Genomic DNA, 24,424 nt, shown 5'->3' on the forward strand with positions numbered 1-24,424 from the left:
TACCGATCGAACCATCTGAAATGCATGAAGAAAGCACTGATCCCCAACATTTCTAAAAGAATTTCAGAACTTTCTAAGAATGAGAATCTTTTTGAAAAAAAAAACAAGGAATACTACAATGAGGCCTTTAGGAGATCAGGATACAACGGAAAAATTGAATATAACAGCAACAATAATTGTAACTACAAACCTTGCTGCGTTATCTCATACAACATGACAATGAGAGCTAGAAAAAAAACAATGATCAATAAGGGAAACGTTGAAAATGATCAAAAGAATAGAAACGGTGGGGGAAATAATAACAGCAAAACAGAGAAGGATGAGGGTGGTACCATTAATAAGAGAAATAGACGCAAGAGACAGGTTTGGTTCAATCCACCATTCAACGAGCATATCAAAAAATAATATACCTAAGGAATTCTATAGAATAATAGACCAAAATTCCCCCCTGAAAATAAATTAAGCAAAATAATAAATAGAAACTCTGTAAAATTATCTTTCTCAACGCCCAGAAACTTAACTAACACTATAATTAGCTCCAACAATAGAAAAATCAGCAAAATAAGGAACAACAACGAACTAGCATCAAACGAAAGTATCCTAAATAGAAATTGTAACTGCAGAATACCTGAAAATTGTCCGTTGGATGGGAAATGTCTAACTTAAGAAATAGTGTATAAATGCGAGATAAAAACCGACAACACTAAGAAGATATATCTGGGAGCCACGGGAACAGTGTTTAAGGACAGATACAGAAATCACATAGTATCATTTAAAAAGGAACCTGGGACAGAAACTAGAGATGGTGTACAGCAGGGGTACAAAAATAAGCATTAAAAATAAAAACAAAAAGAAAAATACCACTACATTAGGTGATTGGGTTAGGGAACTTAATAGAAATAATGAAAATTTTTAATTAAAATGGTCAGTAGTAGACAGGGGGAGGAAGTACAACTCTGGGAAATCAAAAGATAAAATTTTGAATAAAAGACTTGATGCCATACAGGGATGCCTTCACAGAAATAGATTTCTGCTATCACACCTTAAATGTAACTGAGGCATAACTTTTTTACAACAATAAGGATCATCGGATGCTAGGATTAAATTTTAATGTTGAGTTAAATAGCTAGAATTGTTACAATCTAAATGAAGGATCCAAATCTAACATGCGAATATAGCTTCCTTTCTTCTTAACCGGGTAAGAAATATAAATAAAGTATATAGCTAATCTAAGAATGGGATTTTTCTCCATAACGGTGTGCATTCTTGTATTCAGTCGTAGCAGTATTGATGGTGAAATAAGTAATACCCTCTTCAAATCAATAAAATAACTTAGCAATTAAACTAGTTATTATTAAAAATTTAATTAGCAATCTGGGGGCTGTAAATTTATTTAAATATTAATTCAATATAAGTTGGTAGAATCCATGATGACTTACTTATTCACTCCCTGTTCTAAATGTATTTTTTTACCCATGAATGCAGGAGTAGACATCTTCCCATCGGAGTGAAACACACTTGTAGCCATGGATGGTTTTGCTGTCAGAATAATAATTAGAGCGTATATAATATTTTATTTATTTAGACACCCAAGAATACAATGCATGAATTATATGACATGAGCAGCATAAGTGATTAATAACAGATGCGGGTTAAACCCATGGGCAATAAACCAATTCTTTAAAATTAAAAACATAATTTATATACTTAATTTGTTAAATAAGTCATCGTAGCACGTTCTGGACCTATCTGATTAAATTAATTATTAAATCATAGACGCCTTCTAGTAAGCAATGAACAGAAAACATTAAACGGCCTGAATTACCTCCTTTTAACCGTTATAGGAAATAAAATCGACCAAGTTTCAAACAGAATTAACTAGCAGTACTTAACAACATGATTGGATTATCTCCCTTCATAATTATCCTAAATAACGATATAAAAACATTTTTCAAGTAGAATAACAATGAATTTTTAAACATTAAATAATAATAAATAGATTAGAACACTTCACCATTAATGTTGTACAAGGATTTATATATATTTAATACACCCATTTTATTTATTCTTATATTCAATTAAACTTTAAACCTAAAATGGTCTTTAATCCAAGTACCAATATAACGATAATCTATAAACATTACTTGCCACTAATACGAAACTAAAACTAACCGTAACAGTTTTGCAAGGTTGGTATGGCCATAATATAAATATAGAAACAAAAATTTAAAAAGTTTCTTTTTATAAAATATCAATTATTGGGGAATAAAGGAATAGCAAGATCTAATTTAGGAACCCAACGAATGGGATATATAATTTTTTTTTTCAAATGGCTTCGAGTTCTCTGTAGAAACTTCTCATGACTCCGTTCTTACACAAGGATACGAAAATTAGGCGATATGTTAATATTTAAATGGGCTTTTCCATAACCGCAACAAAGGTAAATGTTTCGCGCATGCTTTTCCCGTTAGGGATTTTCCCCTTTTTTTCTTTCTCTTCAAAAAATGCTCCATTGCCAAAAGTGTGTTTATTCATAAAATCTGGAGAAATGCTGGAAATTGTCGAACTGGACATTGAAACAATTGTAACGTAAAATTAAATACACTTTTCGTTGCCATCAACACCTTGTCTTGAAGTCTTGATTTTGCACACACAGTATATATATATATATATATATATATATATATATATATATATATATATATATATATATATATGCGTGTGTGTGTGTGTGTGTGCTGGGACAAGGAAATATCCAGGTTAGTGTCTGGAGATACAGTTAGACCACTGAGCAAGATGCAGTCCTCAACCTCTGTTAAGTCATGCATCTAAGAGAAAGAAAACTCTGATATTACACCTGAGGTCCATTGTTCATGCTATCTCTAGCAAATTTTTGCACCGACTGTGTGCTATCAGTGGTTCCAAAAAGTGTGGATAGTTCTACGCAAGCCTTCATCACTGAAATCAGGCCATGTGTGGATTTCTGACAATTTAACTTGATAGTTTTGTTTTTGATTGAGTATCACTGAGTTTACTAACAAAAAAAATAAAAATGGCTGCGACAGTGGTAAAGCGACAGGGACAGACAAAGGATATTGGTGGGAGTCTGGATAACCGCAGTGGCAGACTGATGGGTGATGGCAGCTCAGCACAAAACTGTGAGCAATTGTGCTGTTTGTGTCTTCCTCCAGTAACAAAGCAGGCCTTTTTAGGACCAGCACTGCTTTCCCCAGGTTAGGGAGGGGGGGGGGCCGAGAAAAGATGCCCCAAACACTGCATGCTCACCATCAACTTTGGCAGTGCATTGCAGCTGTCTGGGTATTGCAGTCGAAACAAAACGATTTGCAACAATTTTTTATCTTGGAATGTACACACACTTCAAGATAGTGACTCAGCAAAATACAGCCCTCATCTCTTGAACTGAAAAAAATATAATATTGGGATAATAATAATAATAAATTTTTTTCTGGAGTGATAAAATAGAAACTGAAACTCGCCAGTCAGGTGTTTTGACATGAAGTCTTCCCTTGTTTGCAATCTTTCTTCACTACTACTGTATCAGATATTTGGAGTTGGAGCATAATACACGTGCAGTTCTTGTAAGTTGCTATGCTCCAACTTTGAACAGTCCTGAGCAAGACAAGGATGACTTTTATAACCAACTTCAAAATGTAATATTTGGCATTGGGCATAAGCATACGAGGGGCGTGCAATAAGTAATGCCTCTGAACAACTTCCCATAGGAGTAGGGCAACGAAACTTGGCACAGTTATTAGTCTTTCTCTACATAGGAACCACCCAGAGTTATGCATTTCTCACATCGTTTGATGCAGGTCTTGAGACCGTTTTTGTAGAACACCAACCATGACGTGACTTTAGAAATCAAGGCTGCATCAGCTGGGAAATGTTTTCCTTTTCCTTTCAAAAACAACTTCATGGCTGGGAAGAAGTGAAAGTCAGAGGGTGCAAGGTTAGGAGAGTAGGGAGGATGGGCAGAATTTCATAACACACGCCCGTGCTTTTCTGATCTGGCAACATGCGAGTTGTAGACCAGAGCGTTGTCCTGCAGGAGGAGGATAACTTTGCTGATCTTGCCCCGCAAGACCCTGTACTAATCTTGACATCTTGGGCTATTTGGCGAATAGTAATGCGCCGATCTTCCAAAATGGCAGCCTCAACTTGACGGACAGATGCCTCATCAATGACAGAAGGGGGGGGGCGACCAGTTCTGGGAGCTGTTTCCACAGACTTCCGGCCATGTTTTAATTCACGATGCCAGTGTTTTGCAAGGTCATATGATGGGGCATTATCACCATAAGTTTCTTTCATTTTATAAAAAGTCTCCTGTGGTGTGCGTCCTTTCAAATACAAAAACCGAATCACTGCTCGACATTCAACAGGCTCCATTTCACACCTGACACAGTTCAAATACCTGTAAAACAGAAACCACAATTAGTTCAGAGCTGTAATTTGCCACATAACTTGTAGAGATATGAATCATTACACATGCAAAATTTCAGCTAGATCAGACAACTGGAGGTGGGTCAGGGGCATTACTTATTGCACGCCCCTCGTAAAATTATCCTCATGAGTGATTTTAATGCTAGGGTTGGAAATGATCGGCATTTGATAGATTGCCATTTGATAGATTATGAGTTGACAAAAAACAACGCTTAAATGACTTTAGTCTGACAAAGTCCTTTCACACCACTTGTTACCACTCGGATCATGCCCTACTTTGAAGCAAAGTGACAATGCATCTATCACACAGAGAAGGGTGAAGAAGTGTCAAATATCAGAGTGCATAAACACACTTTCCTTAAATATGTTGAAGAACGGTCAAGACTTGCAGAAAGCATTGCTGCAGCACTTAACTCAGTGGACATAACTTTGGACATTGAATCATCCTGGAAGTCATGCCAAACCTCTTGAGGTACTGGGTCTACCTATTTGTAAGCACCAGGATGAAGTACATGAGCTGATTCAAAGGAAGCACAGTTCTCATAAAGCATGGGTAGAAGATAAGAACTCTTCAGAAAAAAAGGAGGCAATTTAAATACACTAGTTGTAAATCCCAAGTTCAGAAATCCCTAAGAGCAATGGAAGAGGCATGGTGGTTCAAACAGGCTACCTCCCTCCAGATTCAAAGGCATTCTATGACAGCATGAAGAGAGTGTTTGGTTCTCAAGAAAATAGTGTCTCTCTTATTTTCTCTACTGAAGGTTATCTTTTGATGGATAAGAACGATATCCTGAAATGATGGAAACATTCCGTCTTGAACAATGCATCCTCTACCAATGATGATGCGTTTGCAGTCAGATGGCATTTTTGCCCGGTGTTTTCCAGCCAAAAATTTGCTTAATAGCAATATTGAAATATCTCAGCGACATAAAATCCGAGAGCTCTCATTTGAACCGTCATTGCAGGAGGTTTTAAGGGCTATTAAGCAAATTTTGGCTGGAAAACACCGGGCAAAGATGCCATCTGACCGGAAAGTTTCAAATACGGAGGATCAACATTGGCTAAGAAGCTTCTGTTCTTGTTTATTGAGATTTGGGGACAAGGAATGGTCCCACAAGATTTCAAAGATGCATCCATTCACCATCTGTTAAAAAATAAAGACAACAAAAAGATATGTGATAATCACCAGGGAATTTTTCTTTTGCTTATCGCTGGAAAAATCTTGACCAGACTGATTTTGAACCGAATAAAAACAATGTGATTTTCGTTCAGGTCATGGCACCATTGATATGATTCTCTCCTTGTGGCAGGTTGCTGAAAAGGTTCACAAGAAGAATCAAGAGTTGTATGTGGTGTTCATAGACCTCACAAAGGCATTTGATACAGTGAACTGTGTTGCCTTGTAGAAGGTTTTGAGGAAATCAGCATTACCGGTGAATATATTGAAGGCTATTTTCTCTTTCCATGATGGGGTGAAAGCCCAGGTGGTGTCGAATGGTGAAACATCAGATTCTTTTCCTGTAACTAACGGCACAAAGGTTGTGTTTTGGCCCCTGTTCTTTTCGCTCTCTACTTTTCTGTCATGCTGAAACATATATTTGCAGAGGTGGAAGATGGCATTAAACTCCAATTCAGAACAACGAGATAAAACCAAACTCTGACAAGGACCAGCGTAATCTGCAATCTGCTGTTTGCTGACGATGCAGATCTGGTGGCAACTTCTTTTGAGGAAGCTGAGCGCCTGGTGGACAGGCTCTCTGCTGCTTGCAAAGCTTTTGGTCTGACCATCAGCATCTCAAAAACGGAAGTTGTTTTCCAGCTTGTATTTACACCCAGACAAGTACGAGGCATGAAACAAAACTCCCCTGCAGACAGGTTCCCTGAGGTACCAATACGTGTTGATGGAAATGACCTCCAGTATGTGAAGAATTTTAACTACTTTGGTAGTAAAGTTAATTTAAGTGGAAATTTGAATGAGGAAATTATCAATAGAATTGCAAAAGCGTTTAGCGCATTTGGCAAAATATTTCACCGTCTTTTAAATGACAGAGGTATTTGTCTTGAGACTAAAGTCCAAGTGTACAAAGCTGTCGTCCTCACTACTCTTCTGTGTGGATCAGAGTCCTGAACCTTGTATCGTAGACAGATTCAACAGCTGGACATCTTTCACAAGGGATGTATCCGAGCAATCTGTGGATTAATCCTGGAGGGCAGAGGATCCAATGCTGATCTTCTAATGATGTGCAATATTGAAGGACTTGAGAGCTTCCCCTTGATTGCACAATTGATGGGCTGGTCATATTGTATGGATGCAAGATGATAGAATTCCAAAGATTCTCATGTACAGTCAGCTTGAAGATGGTTAACGGAATATTGGCCGATTATTGTTGAGGTTTAAGGATATGCTGAAAAGTAATTTTGCAGCTGAAAATATTGCACATGCTATTTTGAGAATGCTGTCTAAGACTGTAAGGCTTGGAGGAGTGCAATTTACAGTGGAATCAAGAGTTTTTATGCACCCAACATCGTCAAGTTGAGAGAAACAAGAGATAGGAATAGAGTTTCAGAGATTAAAGCAACGCACACTCTTCGCACACACTCTTGTTCCATCTTATTAGCGGGTCTTAATTGTCATTCTAGATTCAAACACAAGGTTCATTAAATGGTTGTTGGAACTTCATACATTGAAATTGACGGGAGAGTCCATCATCAATATATATATATATATATATATATATATATATATATATTGACAGCGGAGGCATATAACTATATAATATTTTGATTGCAGAAATTCTCCTCTGGACCAAAGTACTGCAGCTTTTCAATATACAAATTGATTACATCTACCCTGATAGCCAGTATTTTATGTACCTTACGACCACTATTTCTGCCACATTCACTTGTGATAATAAAATCTACAGAGGAAGGAGTACCTATTTTTCTCACTCATTATTTAGTCCTCCCACCACTACCAGTTGACAACAGGACAAATTTGACATTGTCCTATGCTATTTTGCTTGCACCACCTTTAACTGATTATTACAAACAAAGACATAACATCATCTTTCGATTTTTTACTTGATAAATAATGATGTCTCCCTAGCATAATTCCGATCATTTTGATTGGCTAACCTCTGACTATTCTCAGATTCTTTAATGCAATTCTCCCACTTTACAAACGAACGTTTACTAAAAATGTTACATGGCCTCATTAAAAAAAACATATTCTTTGGACCGTCATTGCATCCGAGACAGAAAAAAACAACTTCTGTTCTCACAGAAATTGCTAAATACATTATTACATGTAACTAGACATTAATGCATTTCTTACTTTATATACAGTCCACAACATTACGTTCGTTTATTTACCCTTTTTTGCGCGTTATCCGGCATATACATAAACAAACTTAACTTCTCATGATTATGTAGAGTTGAATGTAATAATCAAAGAAGAAAGCGACCGCGCGTGTGTGTGTATGTGGGTGTGTGTGTGTATTGTGCGGTTATACAACTTACCTTCGGATGGGATCTGAGAGAGAGAGAGAGAAAGAGAGAGAGAGAGAGAGAGAGAAATTAAAGATGGCAGTCACAGATTTATAAGGTGTAGTCTCGCAGAATCTCACAAGATCTCATCTTCCCCTGCACACGTATGCAAATGGAATGGTGTCAGTTTTCTAATAAAACGCCTGTTGGCAGTGGTGGTCGGGAGAACACGTGCTGGATGTTGAGAGAGAAAGTTGACAGTGACGAATCCTAGCTGAACTTTTGCTGATTGTATTTATTTATTTATTTTTTGCTGTTAACCATTTAACTCCAAATTTTACATGTGATTTACGTTTCCAGCACACCAAATTACAAATTACAGAAAAAAAAAACTTATCTTGTAGTGCTTTACATTATGCAATTAGACCTTACTGCTTTCCTATCTTTTTTATACACTCTTAAGCAATACATACATTTTTTTTACACATTTATTCATCACTACGACTACGACGCCATGTTCTCCATTATATACATGCACATTATATACGTGCACATTATATACATGCACATTATATACATGAACATTATATACATAAACATTATATACATGCACATTATATACATAAACATTATATACATAAACATTATATACATAAACATTATATACATGAACATTATATACATAAACATTATATACATAAACATTATATATATAAACATTATATACATAAACATTATATACATAAACATTATATATATAAACATTATATACATAAACATTATATACATAAACATTATATATATAAACATTATATACATGCACATTATATACATAAACATTATATACATAAACATTATATACATAAACATTATATACATGAACATTATATACATAAACATTATATACATAAACATTATATACATAAACATTATATACATAAACATTATATACATAAACATTATATACATGAATATTATACACATAAACATTATATACATAAACATTATATACATAAACATTATATACATAAACATTATATACATAAACATTATATACATGCACATTATATACATAAACATTATATACATGAATATTATATACATAAACATTATATACATAAACATTATATACATAAAAATTATATGCATAAACATTATATACATAAACATTATATACATGAACATTATATACATAAACATTATATACATAAACATTATATACATGCACATTATATACATAAACATTATATACATAAACATTATATACATGAACATTATATACATAAACATTATATACATAAACATTATATACATAAACATTATATACATAAACATTATATACATAAACATTATATACATGAACATTATATACATGCACATTATATACATAAACATTATATACATAAACATTATATATATAAACATTATATACATAAACATTATATACATAAACATTATATACATAAACATTATATACATGCACATTATATACATAAACATTATATACATAAACATTATATATATAAACATTATATACATGCACATTATATACATAAACATTATATACATAAACATTGTATACATAAACATTATATACATGAACATTATATACATAAACATTATATACATAAACATTATATACATAAACATTATATACATAAACATTATATACATAAACATTATATACATGAATATTATACACATAAACATTATATACATAAACATTATATACATAAACATTATATACATAAACATTATATACATAAACATTATATACATAAACATTATATACATAAACATTATATACATAAACATTATATGCATAAACATTATATACATAAACATTATATACATGAACATTATATACATAAACATTATATACATGCACATTATATACATGCACATTATATACATAAACATTATATACATGAACATTATATACATAAACATTATATACATAAACATTATATACATAAACATTATATACATAAACATTATATACATGAACATTATATACATAAACATTATATACATGAACATTATATACATGAACATTATATACAAAACATTATATACATAAAAATTATATACATAAACATTATATACATGAACATTATATACATAAATATTATATACATAGATATTATATACATAAACATTATATACATGAACATTATATACATACACATTATATACATGAACATTATATACATAAACATTATATACATGAACATTATATACATAAACATTATATACATACACATTATATACATAAACATTATATACATAAACATTATATACATAAACATTATATACATACACAGTATATACATAAATATTATATACATCAACATTATATACATGCACATTATATACATGAACATTATATACATAAACATTATATACATGAACATTATATACATCAACATTATATACATAAACATTATATACATAAACATTATATACATAAACATTATATACATAAACATTATATACACGAACATTATATACATAAACATTATATACATAAACATTATATACATGCACATTATATACATAAACATTATATACATAAACATTATATACATAAACATTATATACATAAACATTATATACATGCACATTATATACATAAACATTATATACATAAACATTATATACATAAACATTATATATATAAACATTATATACATAAACATTATATACATAAACATTATATACATAAACATTATATACATAAACATTATATACATGCACATTATATATATAAACATTATATACATAAACATTATATACATAAACATTATATACATGAACATTATATACATAAACATTATATACATGAACATTATATACATAAACATTATATACATAAACATTATATACATGCACATTATATATATAAACATTATATACATAAACATTATATACATAAACATTATATACATAAACATTATATACATGAACATTATATACATAAACATTATATACAGGAACATTATATACATAAACATTATATACATAAACATTATATACATGCACATTATATATATAAACATTATATACATAAACATTATATACATAAACATTATATACATAAACATTATATACATAAACATTATATACATAAACATTATATACATGAACATTATATACATAAACATTATATACATGAACATTATATACATAAACATTATATACATGCACATTATATACATAAACATTATATACATGAACATTATATACATAAACATTATATACATAAACATTATATACATAAACATTATATACGTGAACATTATATACATAAACATTATATACATGAACATTATATACATAAACATTATATACATGAACATTATATACATAAACATTATATACATGAACATTATATACATAAACATTATATACATAAACATTATATACATGAACATTATATACATAAACATTATATACATAAACATTATATACATAAACATTATATATATAAACATTATATACATGAACATTATATACATAAACATTATATACATGCACATTATATACATAAACATTATATACATAAACATTATATACATGAACATTATATACATAAACATTATATACATAAAAATTATATACATGAACATTATATACATAAACATTATATACATAAACATTATGTACATAAACATTATATACATAAACATTATATATATACACATTATATACATGCATATTATATACATAAACATTATATACATAAACATTATATACATGCACATTATATACATAAACATTATATACATAAACATTATATACATGCACATTATATACATGCACATTATATACATGAACATTATATACATAAACATTATATACATAAACATTATATACATAAACATTATATACATAAACCTTATATACATAAACATTATATACATAAACATTATATACATAAACATTTTATACATAAACATTATATACATGAACATTATATACATAAACATTATATACATGAATATTATATACATAAACATTATATACATAAACATTATATACATAAACATTATATACATTAACATTATATACATAAACATTATATACATGAACATTATATACATAAACATTATATACATAAACATTATATACATGCACATTATATATATAAACATTATATACATAAACATTATATACATAAACATTATATACATAAACATTATATACATAACATTATATACATGAACATTATATACATAAACATTATATACATGCACATTATATACATAAACATTATATACATAAACATTATACACATACACATTATATACATGAACATTATATACATAAACATTATATACATAAACATTATATACATAAACATTATATACATAAACATATACATAAACATTATATACATAAACATTATATACATAAACATTATATACATGAACATTATATACATAAACATTATATACATAAACATTATATACATAAACATTATATACATAAACATTATATACATAAACATTATATACATGCACATTATATACATGAACATTATATACTTAAACATTATATACATGAACATTATATACATAAACATTATATACATAAACATTATATACATAAACATTATATACATAAACATTATATACATAAACATTATATACATGAACATTATATTCATAAACATTATATACATGAACATTATATACATGCACATTATATACATGAACATTATATACATAAACATTATATACATGAACATTATATACATAAACATTATATACATAAACATTATATACATGAACATTATATACATAAACATTATATACATAAACATTATATACATAAACATTATATACATAAACATTATATACATAAACATTATATACATGAACATTATATACATGCACATTGTATACATAAACATTATATACATAAACATTATATACATAACATTATATGCATGAACATTATATACATAAACATTATATACATAAACATTATATACATAAACATTATATACATGAACATTATATACATGCACATTATATACATAAACATTATATACATAAACATTATATACATGAATATTATATACATAAACATTATATACATAAACATTATATACATGAATATTATATAATTAAACATTATATGCATAAACATTATATGCATAAACATTATATACATAAACATTATATACATAAACATTATATACATGAACATTATATACATAAACATTATATACATAAACATTATATACATGAATATTATATACATAAACATTATATACATAAACATTATATACATGAATATTATATATATAAATATTATATACATGAATATTATATACATAAACATTATATACATGAACATTATATACATAAACATTATATACATTAACATTATATACATAAACATTGTATACGTGAACATTATATACATAAACATTATTTACATAAATATTACATACATAAACATTATATACATAAACATTATATACATAAACATTATATACATGAACATTATATACATGAATATTATACACATAAACATTATATACATAAACATTATATACATAAACATTATATACATAAACATTATATACATAAACATTATATACATAAACATTATATACATGCACATTATATACATAAACATTATATACATGAATATTATATACATAAACATTATATACATAAACATTATATACATAAAAATTATATGCATAACCATTATATACATAAACATTATATACATGAACATTATATACATAAACATTATATACATGCACATTATATACATGCACATTATATACATGCACATTATATACATAAACATTATATACATGAACATTATATACATAAACATTATATACATAAACATTATATACATAAACATTATATACATAAACATTATATACATAAACATTATATACATAAACATTATATACATGAACATTATATACATGCACATTATATACATAAACATTATATACATAAACATTATATATATAAACATTATATACATAAACATTATATACATAAACATTATATACATAAAAATTATATACATGCACATTATATACATAAACATTATATACATAAACATTATATATATAAACATTATATACATGCACATTATATACATAAACATTATATACATAAACATTATATACATGAACATTATATACATAAACATTATATACATAAACATTATATACATAAACATTATATACATAAACATTATATACATAAACATTATATACATGAATATTATACACATAAACATTATATACATAAACATTATATACATAAACATTATATACATAAACATTATATACATAAACATTATATACATGCACATTATATACATAAACATTATATACATGCACATTATATACATGCATATTATATACATGCACATTATATACATAAACATTATATACATAAACATTATATACATAAACATTATATACATGAACATTATATACATACACATTATATACATGAACATTATATACATAAACATTATATACATGAACATTATATACATAAACATTATATACATACACATTATATACATAAACATTATATACATAAACATTATATACATAAACATTATATACATACACATTATATACATAAATATTATATACATCAACATTATATACATGCACATTATATACATGAACATTATATACATAAACATTATATACGTGAACATTATATACATCACCATTATATACATAAACATTATATACATAAACATTATATACATAAACATTATATACATAAACATTATATACACGAACATTATATACATAAACATTATATACATAAACATTATATACATGCACATTATATACATAAACATTATATACATAAACATTATATACATAAACATTATATACATAAACATTATATACATGCACATTATATACATAAACATTATATACATAAACATTATATACATAAACATTATATATATAAACATTATATACATAAACATTATATACATAAACATTATATACATAAACATTATATACATGCACGTTATATATATAAACATTATATACATGCACATTATATATATAAACATTATATACATAAACATTATATACATGAACATTATATACATAAACATTATATACATGAACATTATATACATAAACATTATATACATAAACATTATATACATGCACATTATATATATAAACATTATATACATAAACATTATATACATAAACATTATATACATAAACATTATATACATGAACATTATATACATAAACATTATATACATGAACATTATATACATAAACATTATATACATAAACATTATATACATGCACATTATATATATAAACATTATATACATAAACATTATATACATAAACATTATATACATAAACATTATATACATGCACATTATATACATAAACATTATATACATAAACATTATATACATAAACATTATATATATAAACATTATATACATAAACATTATATACATAAACATTATATACATAAACATTATATACATGAACATTATATACATAAACATTATATACATGAACATTATATACATAAACATTATATACATGCACATTATATACATAAACATTATATACATGCACATTATATACATAAACATTATATACATAAACATTATATACATGAACATTATATACATAAACATTATATACATAAAAATTATATACATGAACATTATATACATAAACATTATATACATAAACATTATGTACATAAACATTATATACATGAACATTATATATATACACATTATATACATGCACATTATATACATAAACATTATATACATAAACATTATATACATGCACATTATATACATAAACATTATATACATGAACATTATATACATGCACATTATATACATGCACATTATATACATGAACATTATATACATAAACATTATATACATAAACATTATATACATAAACATTATATACATAAACCTTATATACATAAACATTATATACATAAACATTATATACATAAACATTTTATACATAAACATTATATACATGAACATTATATACATAAACATTATATACATGAATATTATATACATAAACATTATATACATGAACATTATATACATAAACATTATATACATGCACATTATATACATAAACATTATATACATAAACATTATATACATAAACATTATATACATGAAAATTATATACATAAACATTATATACATAAAAATTATATACATAAACATTATATACATAAACATATACATAAACATTATATACATAAACATTATATACATAAACATTATATACATGAACATTATATACATAAACATTATATACATAAACATTATATACATAAACATTATATACATGAACATTATATACATAAACATTATATACATGCACATTATATACATAAACATTATATACATGAACATTATATACATGAACATTATATACATAAACATTATATACATAAACATTATATACATAAACATTATATACATAAACATTATATACATAAACATTATATACATGAACATTATATACATAAACATTATATACATGAACATTATATACATAAACATTATATACATGAACATTATATACATGAACATTATATACATGAACATTATATACATAAACATTATATACATAAACATTATATACATAAACATTATATACATAAACATTATATACATAAACATTATATACATAAACATTATATACATGAACATTATATACATGCACATTGTATACATAAACATTATATACATAAACATTATATACATAAACATTATATACATGAACATTATATACATGAACATTATATACATAAACATTATATACATAAACATTATATACATAAACATTATATACATAAACATTATATACATAAACATTATATACATGAACATTATATACATGCACATTGTATACATAAACATTATATACATAAACATTATATACATGAACATTATATACATGAACATTATATACATGAACATTATATACATGCACATTGTATACATAAACATTATATACATAAACATTATATACATAAACATTATATACATAACATTATATACATAAACATTATATACATGAACATTATATACATGCACATTGTATACATAAACATTATATACATAAACATTATATACATAAACATTATATACATAACATTATATACATAAACATTATATACATAAACATTATATACATGAACATTATATACATAAACATTATATACATAAACATTATATACATGAATATTATATACATGAACATTATATACATAAACATTATATACATAAACATTATATACATAAACATTATATACATAACATTATATACATAAACATTATATACATAAACATTATATACATAACATTATATACATGAACATTATATACATGAATATTATATACATGAACATTATATACATAAACATTATATACATAAACATTATATACATGAACATTATATACATAAACATTATATACATAAACATTATATACATAAACATTATATACATAAACATTATATACATAAACATTATATACATGAACATTATATACATAAACATTATATACATAAACATTATATACATAAACATTATATACATAACATTATATACATAAACATTATATACATGAACATTATATACATAAACATTATATACATGAACATTATATACATAAAAATTATATACATAAACATTATATACATAAACATTATATACATGAACATTATATACATAAACATTATATACATTAACATTATATGCATGAACATTATATACATAAACATTGTATACATAAACAGTATATACATAAACATTATATACATAAACATTATATACATAAGCATTATATACATAACATTATATGCATGAACATTATATACATAAACATTATATACATGAATATTATATTATTAAACATTATATACATAAACATTATATGCATAAACATTATATACATAAACATTATATACATAAACATTATATACATGAACATTATATACATAAACATTATATACATAAACATTATATACATGAATATTATATACATAAACATTATATACATAAACATTATATACATGAATATTATATATATAAATATTATATACATGAATATTATATACATAAACATTATATACATGAACATTATATACATAAACATTATATACATTAACATTATATACATAAACATTGTATACGTGAACATTATATACATAAACATTATTTACATAAATATTACATACATAAACATTATATACATAAACATTATATACATAAACATTATATACATGAACATTGTATACATAAACATTATATACATAAACATTATATACATAAACATTATATACATGAACATTATATACATAAACATTATATACATGAACATTATATACATAAACATTATATACATAAACATTATATACATAAACATTATATACATGAACATTATATACATAAACATTATATACATGAACATTATATACATAAAAATTATATACATAAACATTATATACATAAACATTATATACATGAACATTATATACATAAACATTATATACATAAACATTATATACATGAATATTATATACATAAACATTATATACATAAACATTATATACATGAATATTATATACATAAACATTATATACATAAACATTATATACATAAACATTATATACATAAACATTATATACATAAACATTATATACATAAACATTATATACATGAATATTATATACATAAACATTATATACATAAACATTATATACATGAACATTTTATACATAAACATTATATACATAAACATTATATACATAAACATTATATACATGAACATTATATACATAAACATTATATACATGAACATTATATACATAAACATTATATACATAAACATTATATACATAAACATTATATACATGAACATTATATACATAAACATTATATACATAAACATTATATACATCAACATTATATACATAAACATTATATACATGAATATTATATACATAAACATTATATACATAAACATTATATACATAAACATTATATACATAAACATTATATACATAAACATTATATACATAAACATTATATACATAAACATTATATACATGAACATTATATACATAAACAATATTTACATAAATATTATATACATAAACATTATATACATAAACATTATATACATAAACATTATATACATAAACATTATATACATGAACATTATATACATAAACATTATATACATGAATACATAAACATTATATACATAAATATTATATACATAAACATTATATACATGAATATTATATACATAAACATCATATACATAAACAAACTTTGTTTCTCGCGATTACTACTCACGGCAAACTTTAGATGCGCTCTTTGGTTTCAACACCCATAATTATCAATTTTTACCCTCCCCACCCCTTCAAAAAAAGAAAACAAACTTATTTTGTAGTGCTTATTTATAATTATTTCATTCTACAACCTGTTACATTTCCTTAGAGAAGGTTTCCATTTTTCCGTTAAAAAGAAAACTAACGTTACCTGCTAATTATTTTTGGATGCACTCATTTTTGTTTTACACTAAAACTCTTTTCTACTTTGTTCATTTGGCAATAATAATCTAAAAAAAAACAAAAAAAAAAAACGATGAAACCTGAGTATACTGAATAAAATGGTTAAAACTAAATATTATAGAAATTAACTAACAACCCCCCTCGCCCCAAAAAATAAAAACAAAAACAAGAAGTCTTGTTACATTTCCTTAGGATATGATAGGTTTTCCTTCTTAGTTCAACTTCCGCTTCTTAATACCACTTTGAAACGAAGTCGCGGAGGCGGGTAGGGAACATTACCGTTAGGATTTATCATTACAAAAAGAACAAAATAAGAAAATAAAAAAATAAAAATTAAACAATTCACGCAATACAAAAGTGTTGTTTTTTTATATTTTATTTTTATTCATTTATTATGACGACCACCACAACGATCACGACGAGTTCAAAACATAATAAAACTTGCAACCCCACGAGAGCAGAGTTTTTTGTTTTTGTTTTGTTTTTACACAGGAATCACCACTTATCAAGGCCCAGAGGCCACTCGAAGATAAGGGTTAATGGGTACACATTAGTCAATGTGATTATAGCGTAGTAAACATAAGTAGTGGGAATTTTGTAAATTGGATTAGTTAGGGGGGCGGTTCATCAAGAACTTGTTTACGTTGGACTTGAAGACAATCAGATTGTAGTCAGCTGCAAAGCAGGCAATCGAAAGAGAGTTCCATAGGCGTGCAGTTCTAAGAAAAAACTTTGATGATGGAATCTACATTTCGGTTTAGGCACAGATAAAGGCTGTGGCAAATTATTGATAGTGGTTTTAGCTAGACGAGTGTTAAAGTCGGTTTTTAATGCGGGGAAAATACAGCTTTAGATAGGAACACAAATAAAAATGTCTAGAAGGATATCTCCTCCACAGATCGAGGTTAGGAAAGGCGAAGTGCAATATTAGAGCAAACACTACACTATGATCTCAGCCTCTGTTTCTTTTTTTTTTTTTTCGGAACTAATCATATTAAAAATGACGCTATTATTTGGAAGATACGCACTCTAATACATAAATATATGTGAAATGCGTTCGTATATCGCCACGGTACATTCATTTTGGTTACAGGCGCCAGTGCCCGACATTGTACTGGGCGGGTAGTGGATTCAACTAACTATAAGTGGATTCAACTAACATATATATATATATATATATATATATATATATATATATATATATATATATATATATATATATATATATATAAAGTTTTGAATCTATCTATCTATATATATATATATTAAATTAAACTACACAAAATTTTCCGCGACGGTGTTGTAAGGATTCGTCAGGCTATTTTATGGAATTGAATCCATATATATATATATATATATATATATATATATATATATATATATATATATATATATATATATATATATATATATATATATAAATAATTTACTCACATAAAATTACTATACGAAAGTATAAATTTATGCGTAAACTGTTAAGTATTTACTTCAAAAGTGCTCAATACGTAGGTAGAGCTAGTTAGTAAGTTATAAAATATATATGGCGATTAAGCTACACTGAATATTCCGCGTTTCATCCAAGCCTGAAGAGTCCTAGAGTGGATGAAATGCGGAATATTCAGTGTAGCTTAATCGCCATATATATTTTATAACTTACTATATATATATATATATATATATATATATATGTATGTATATATATGGGGGGTATAATATATATATAGATATTAGTGGCCTAGCATGCATATATATATATATATATATATATATATATATATATATATATATATATATAGTAAGTTATAAAATATATATGGCGATGCACCAGTCACGTTACATCACTAAAAAGAACTTTCTGTCAATATGAGTATCTCGCTTAATGTAAAAAGAATTTGTTTACAATATGGGTATATAAGAAATGTTTCACAGTTTTTGGTACTTCTACATTTTATCGCCGAAATTGGAGACGCCATTTTATTTCGCGCAGCTGCCGTTAAAAATCCAAGGGATAAATCAGTCTTTTGAACTATGGCGGAAACATGAAATAAATAAATAACAAAAAAATTAAACTGGAGAACGATTGCTTCCGGAAAGAATAAGTTAACTTAAAGTTAAATGAAAAACTTTTCCGTTTTCATTAATTAAATCGAAACATTTCCAATTAAACAATTACGGATATATGTTCTCATTCTTTACTTTTTTCATAGTTTTCGTCGGAAGTTTGTCTAGTTTAATTTTTTGTTATTTATTTCTATAATTCAATAACTTGAGTGTTATTTCTTTCGCTCGTCACACCAATAATTTCCTGGGTAAGGTTAACACTGTTGTCCAAACTTCCAAACTTCTGTATACGTAACGCACCTTCTCTCAACTCCCAACGAACTTCTGCTAATTCAACTTATTTCTTCGAAATCCAACTTCAAAATGAACGTCCCTCTAAAAAAATCAACCCTCTTTTATCTCCAACCAGGAGCATCTCATTTGCATATCGGGTGGTCACATTGCAGGCATATAAAGAGATAAGGCAGCCATTTTTGTTTCTTTCTTCTTCATTCATTTCATTCCACGACCGACCCGTTGAATTATGCACACGTGCTAGTTAGGTAAGTCGCACATTTCCCTACAATTTCTAACTTTGGCCACAATTTAAAATACTGATTTCTCTCTTAGAATTTTAACGATAAGTGCGTAAAATAAAATGACGTCTCCAGTTTCGGCGATAAAGTGTTGAAGCACCCAAATTTTAAATGAGTAAAATTTAATCCCGTGATTATTGAAAATGTAATCATGTAATTAAAATTTAATTTAAATTAACCACGTGCGGTCACTTTCCTGTCAATTATTTATCGAAAATGGATATTAGCAGCAAAGCGACCATTGTGGATCATGTTTTTACTATTCAGGAAATTAAAGATTCAAATGGAATTTGACGTATATTTGTTCAGTGACTAATGAGATTACTATTTCAGTCACCTAAATTATTTAGAATGAAATGAATTTAGAATTTATATCCAAACCTAAATATTATTTTTACTTAGAAAATAACATTAATACACCAAGTTATAATAAGTTTCATCGTGAAACCACCACAAACTTCTATATTTACTTACGTTTTATTTGAAACTAAGCGACGCCTAAGAATCTTTAAATATTGAATATTTGGCATTTAAAAAAAAAATAAGAGAGAGAGAGATAGAGATAGAGAGAGAGAGAGAGACTCTCTCTCTCTCTCTCTCTCTATATATATATATATATATATATAGAGAGAGAGAGAGAGAGTCATAGGGAACTTCTATCATGTCTTAAAGTGACACAATGTTCAACGAGTGAGATCAGAGATGGGCCGCTGTACAACACATGCTCTCTACCCATCCAAGTTATGACAACAGAACCATTGTCAGCACCCTCAAAATGCAAATCTGGGAAGTTCAAAGCTTGAGGCCAACAACGTTTCTGGTCACGATTATGGTCTTTGGTGTACCTATGTACACTTTTTTTTGTATAGGAAAAATAATAATCAAAGAACAAAATATAAAGACAGATTCTGGTTAATTCATACTAAACCGTTTTTCCTTAAATAATTTAAACAAAATGAATAAGATTAGAGAAATATATATATATATATATATATATATATATATATATATATATATATATATATATATATATATTGAACAACCCAACCTTCCCATACACACACATTCATAGTTTCCTTCCCGATATGTAGGCACCGCCAAAACTGGGGGGGCAGGTCAGTACTTTTTGACGGACCGTCTTTTTAAAAATCTACCAAAAATCAGGTAATTATCCGATCAATACGAAATTTTCAGCGATTATTAGGAGAAGAATGAACTTTATAACAGTGTACTTATTTTTCATAAACGATATTTATATATATATATTTTTTTGCTTACAAAACCCCCCCTTGTTTTGAAGTGGGAACAAATATGCTTAAAATAATCATCTGGAACTGAAATCAACATATTGTGTTGTAAGGGACAGAATTATAGATTCCAAAAAAAAAAAAAAAAAAAAAAATTGTTTGCATACCTTATTTTGACGTCTGAATATCAGAACTTCGATTGTGTTTAATTATCCCGCTTTTGAGTTTTGAAGTGTGAAATTCGGTGAATATGTTAAGTAAAATAATTAATTTAAGTTAAGCAAAAAAAAAAAAAAATTTTTTTAATATTTATACGAAAAAAGCTATTTTAAAATTTTTGATAAATAAATTAACAATTTTTTTTTAGCGAGCCGAATAATGCATGACCATTATTAAACAGGGCATGCTTTGAATAATCGATACCAAAAAAAAAAATTCGATAAATATTGTGCCCTTTGTGTTAAAAATAGCATCTTTTTTTTCGATCCCGTTTGAAAACGTTTGCCGCCTTTCGACTATGGTGGACCAAACGCGCTGAAATAATTTTTTTTTATTCTGCTTTAAATTGCCCCCCCCCCATTTTGGGGAGTCTGGCCCCCACACACATACACATTAAAAACCAAACGCATGCAAATGGTCACCCATCTGGTACTGGCCAGCCTCAGCTTAATAATACATTGAAATTTTCGTCACTGAAAAATAAGTTTTTTTTGGCCTGTTTGGTCTTCCATAGTTTGCTTTTTATCAGACGAAAACGTAAACAGAGTCGATCTGAACTCTACGTCAACGCGAATATCTGGTTACCTATATGAATAAGTGGAATTATTTGAAATTCAGGTACTTATATTATAATATTTTTGCATATTCTCTTAGAAAATCATCCTAAATCTTAGTTAGACAATAAATAAATAAATTAATTATTTCAAAAACCCTTTTTTTTTAATATTTAAGTACGTTTTTTGTGCAAGACA

This window comes from Euprymna scolopes, chromosome 1 (assembly GCF_053919585.1).
Source record: "Euprymna scolopes isolate OS-2025 chromosome 1, ASM5391958v1, whole genome shotgun sequence".
NCBI lineage: Eukaryota > Metazoa > Mollusca > Cephalopoda > Sepiida > Sepiolidae > Euprymna > Euprymna scolopes.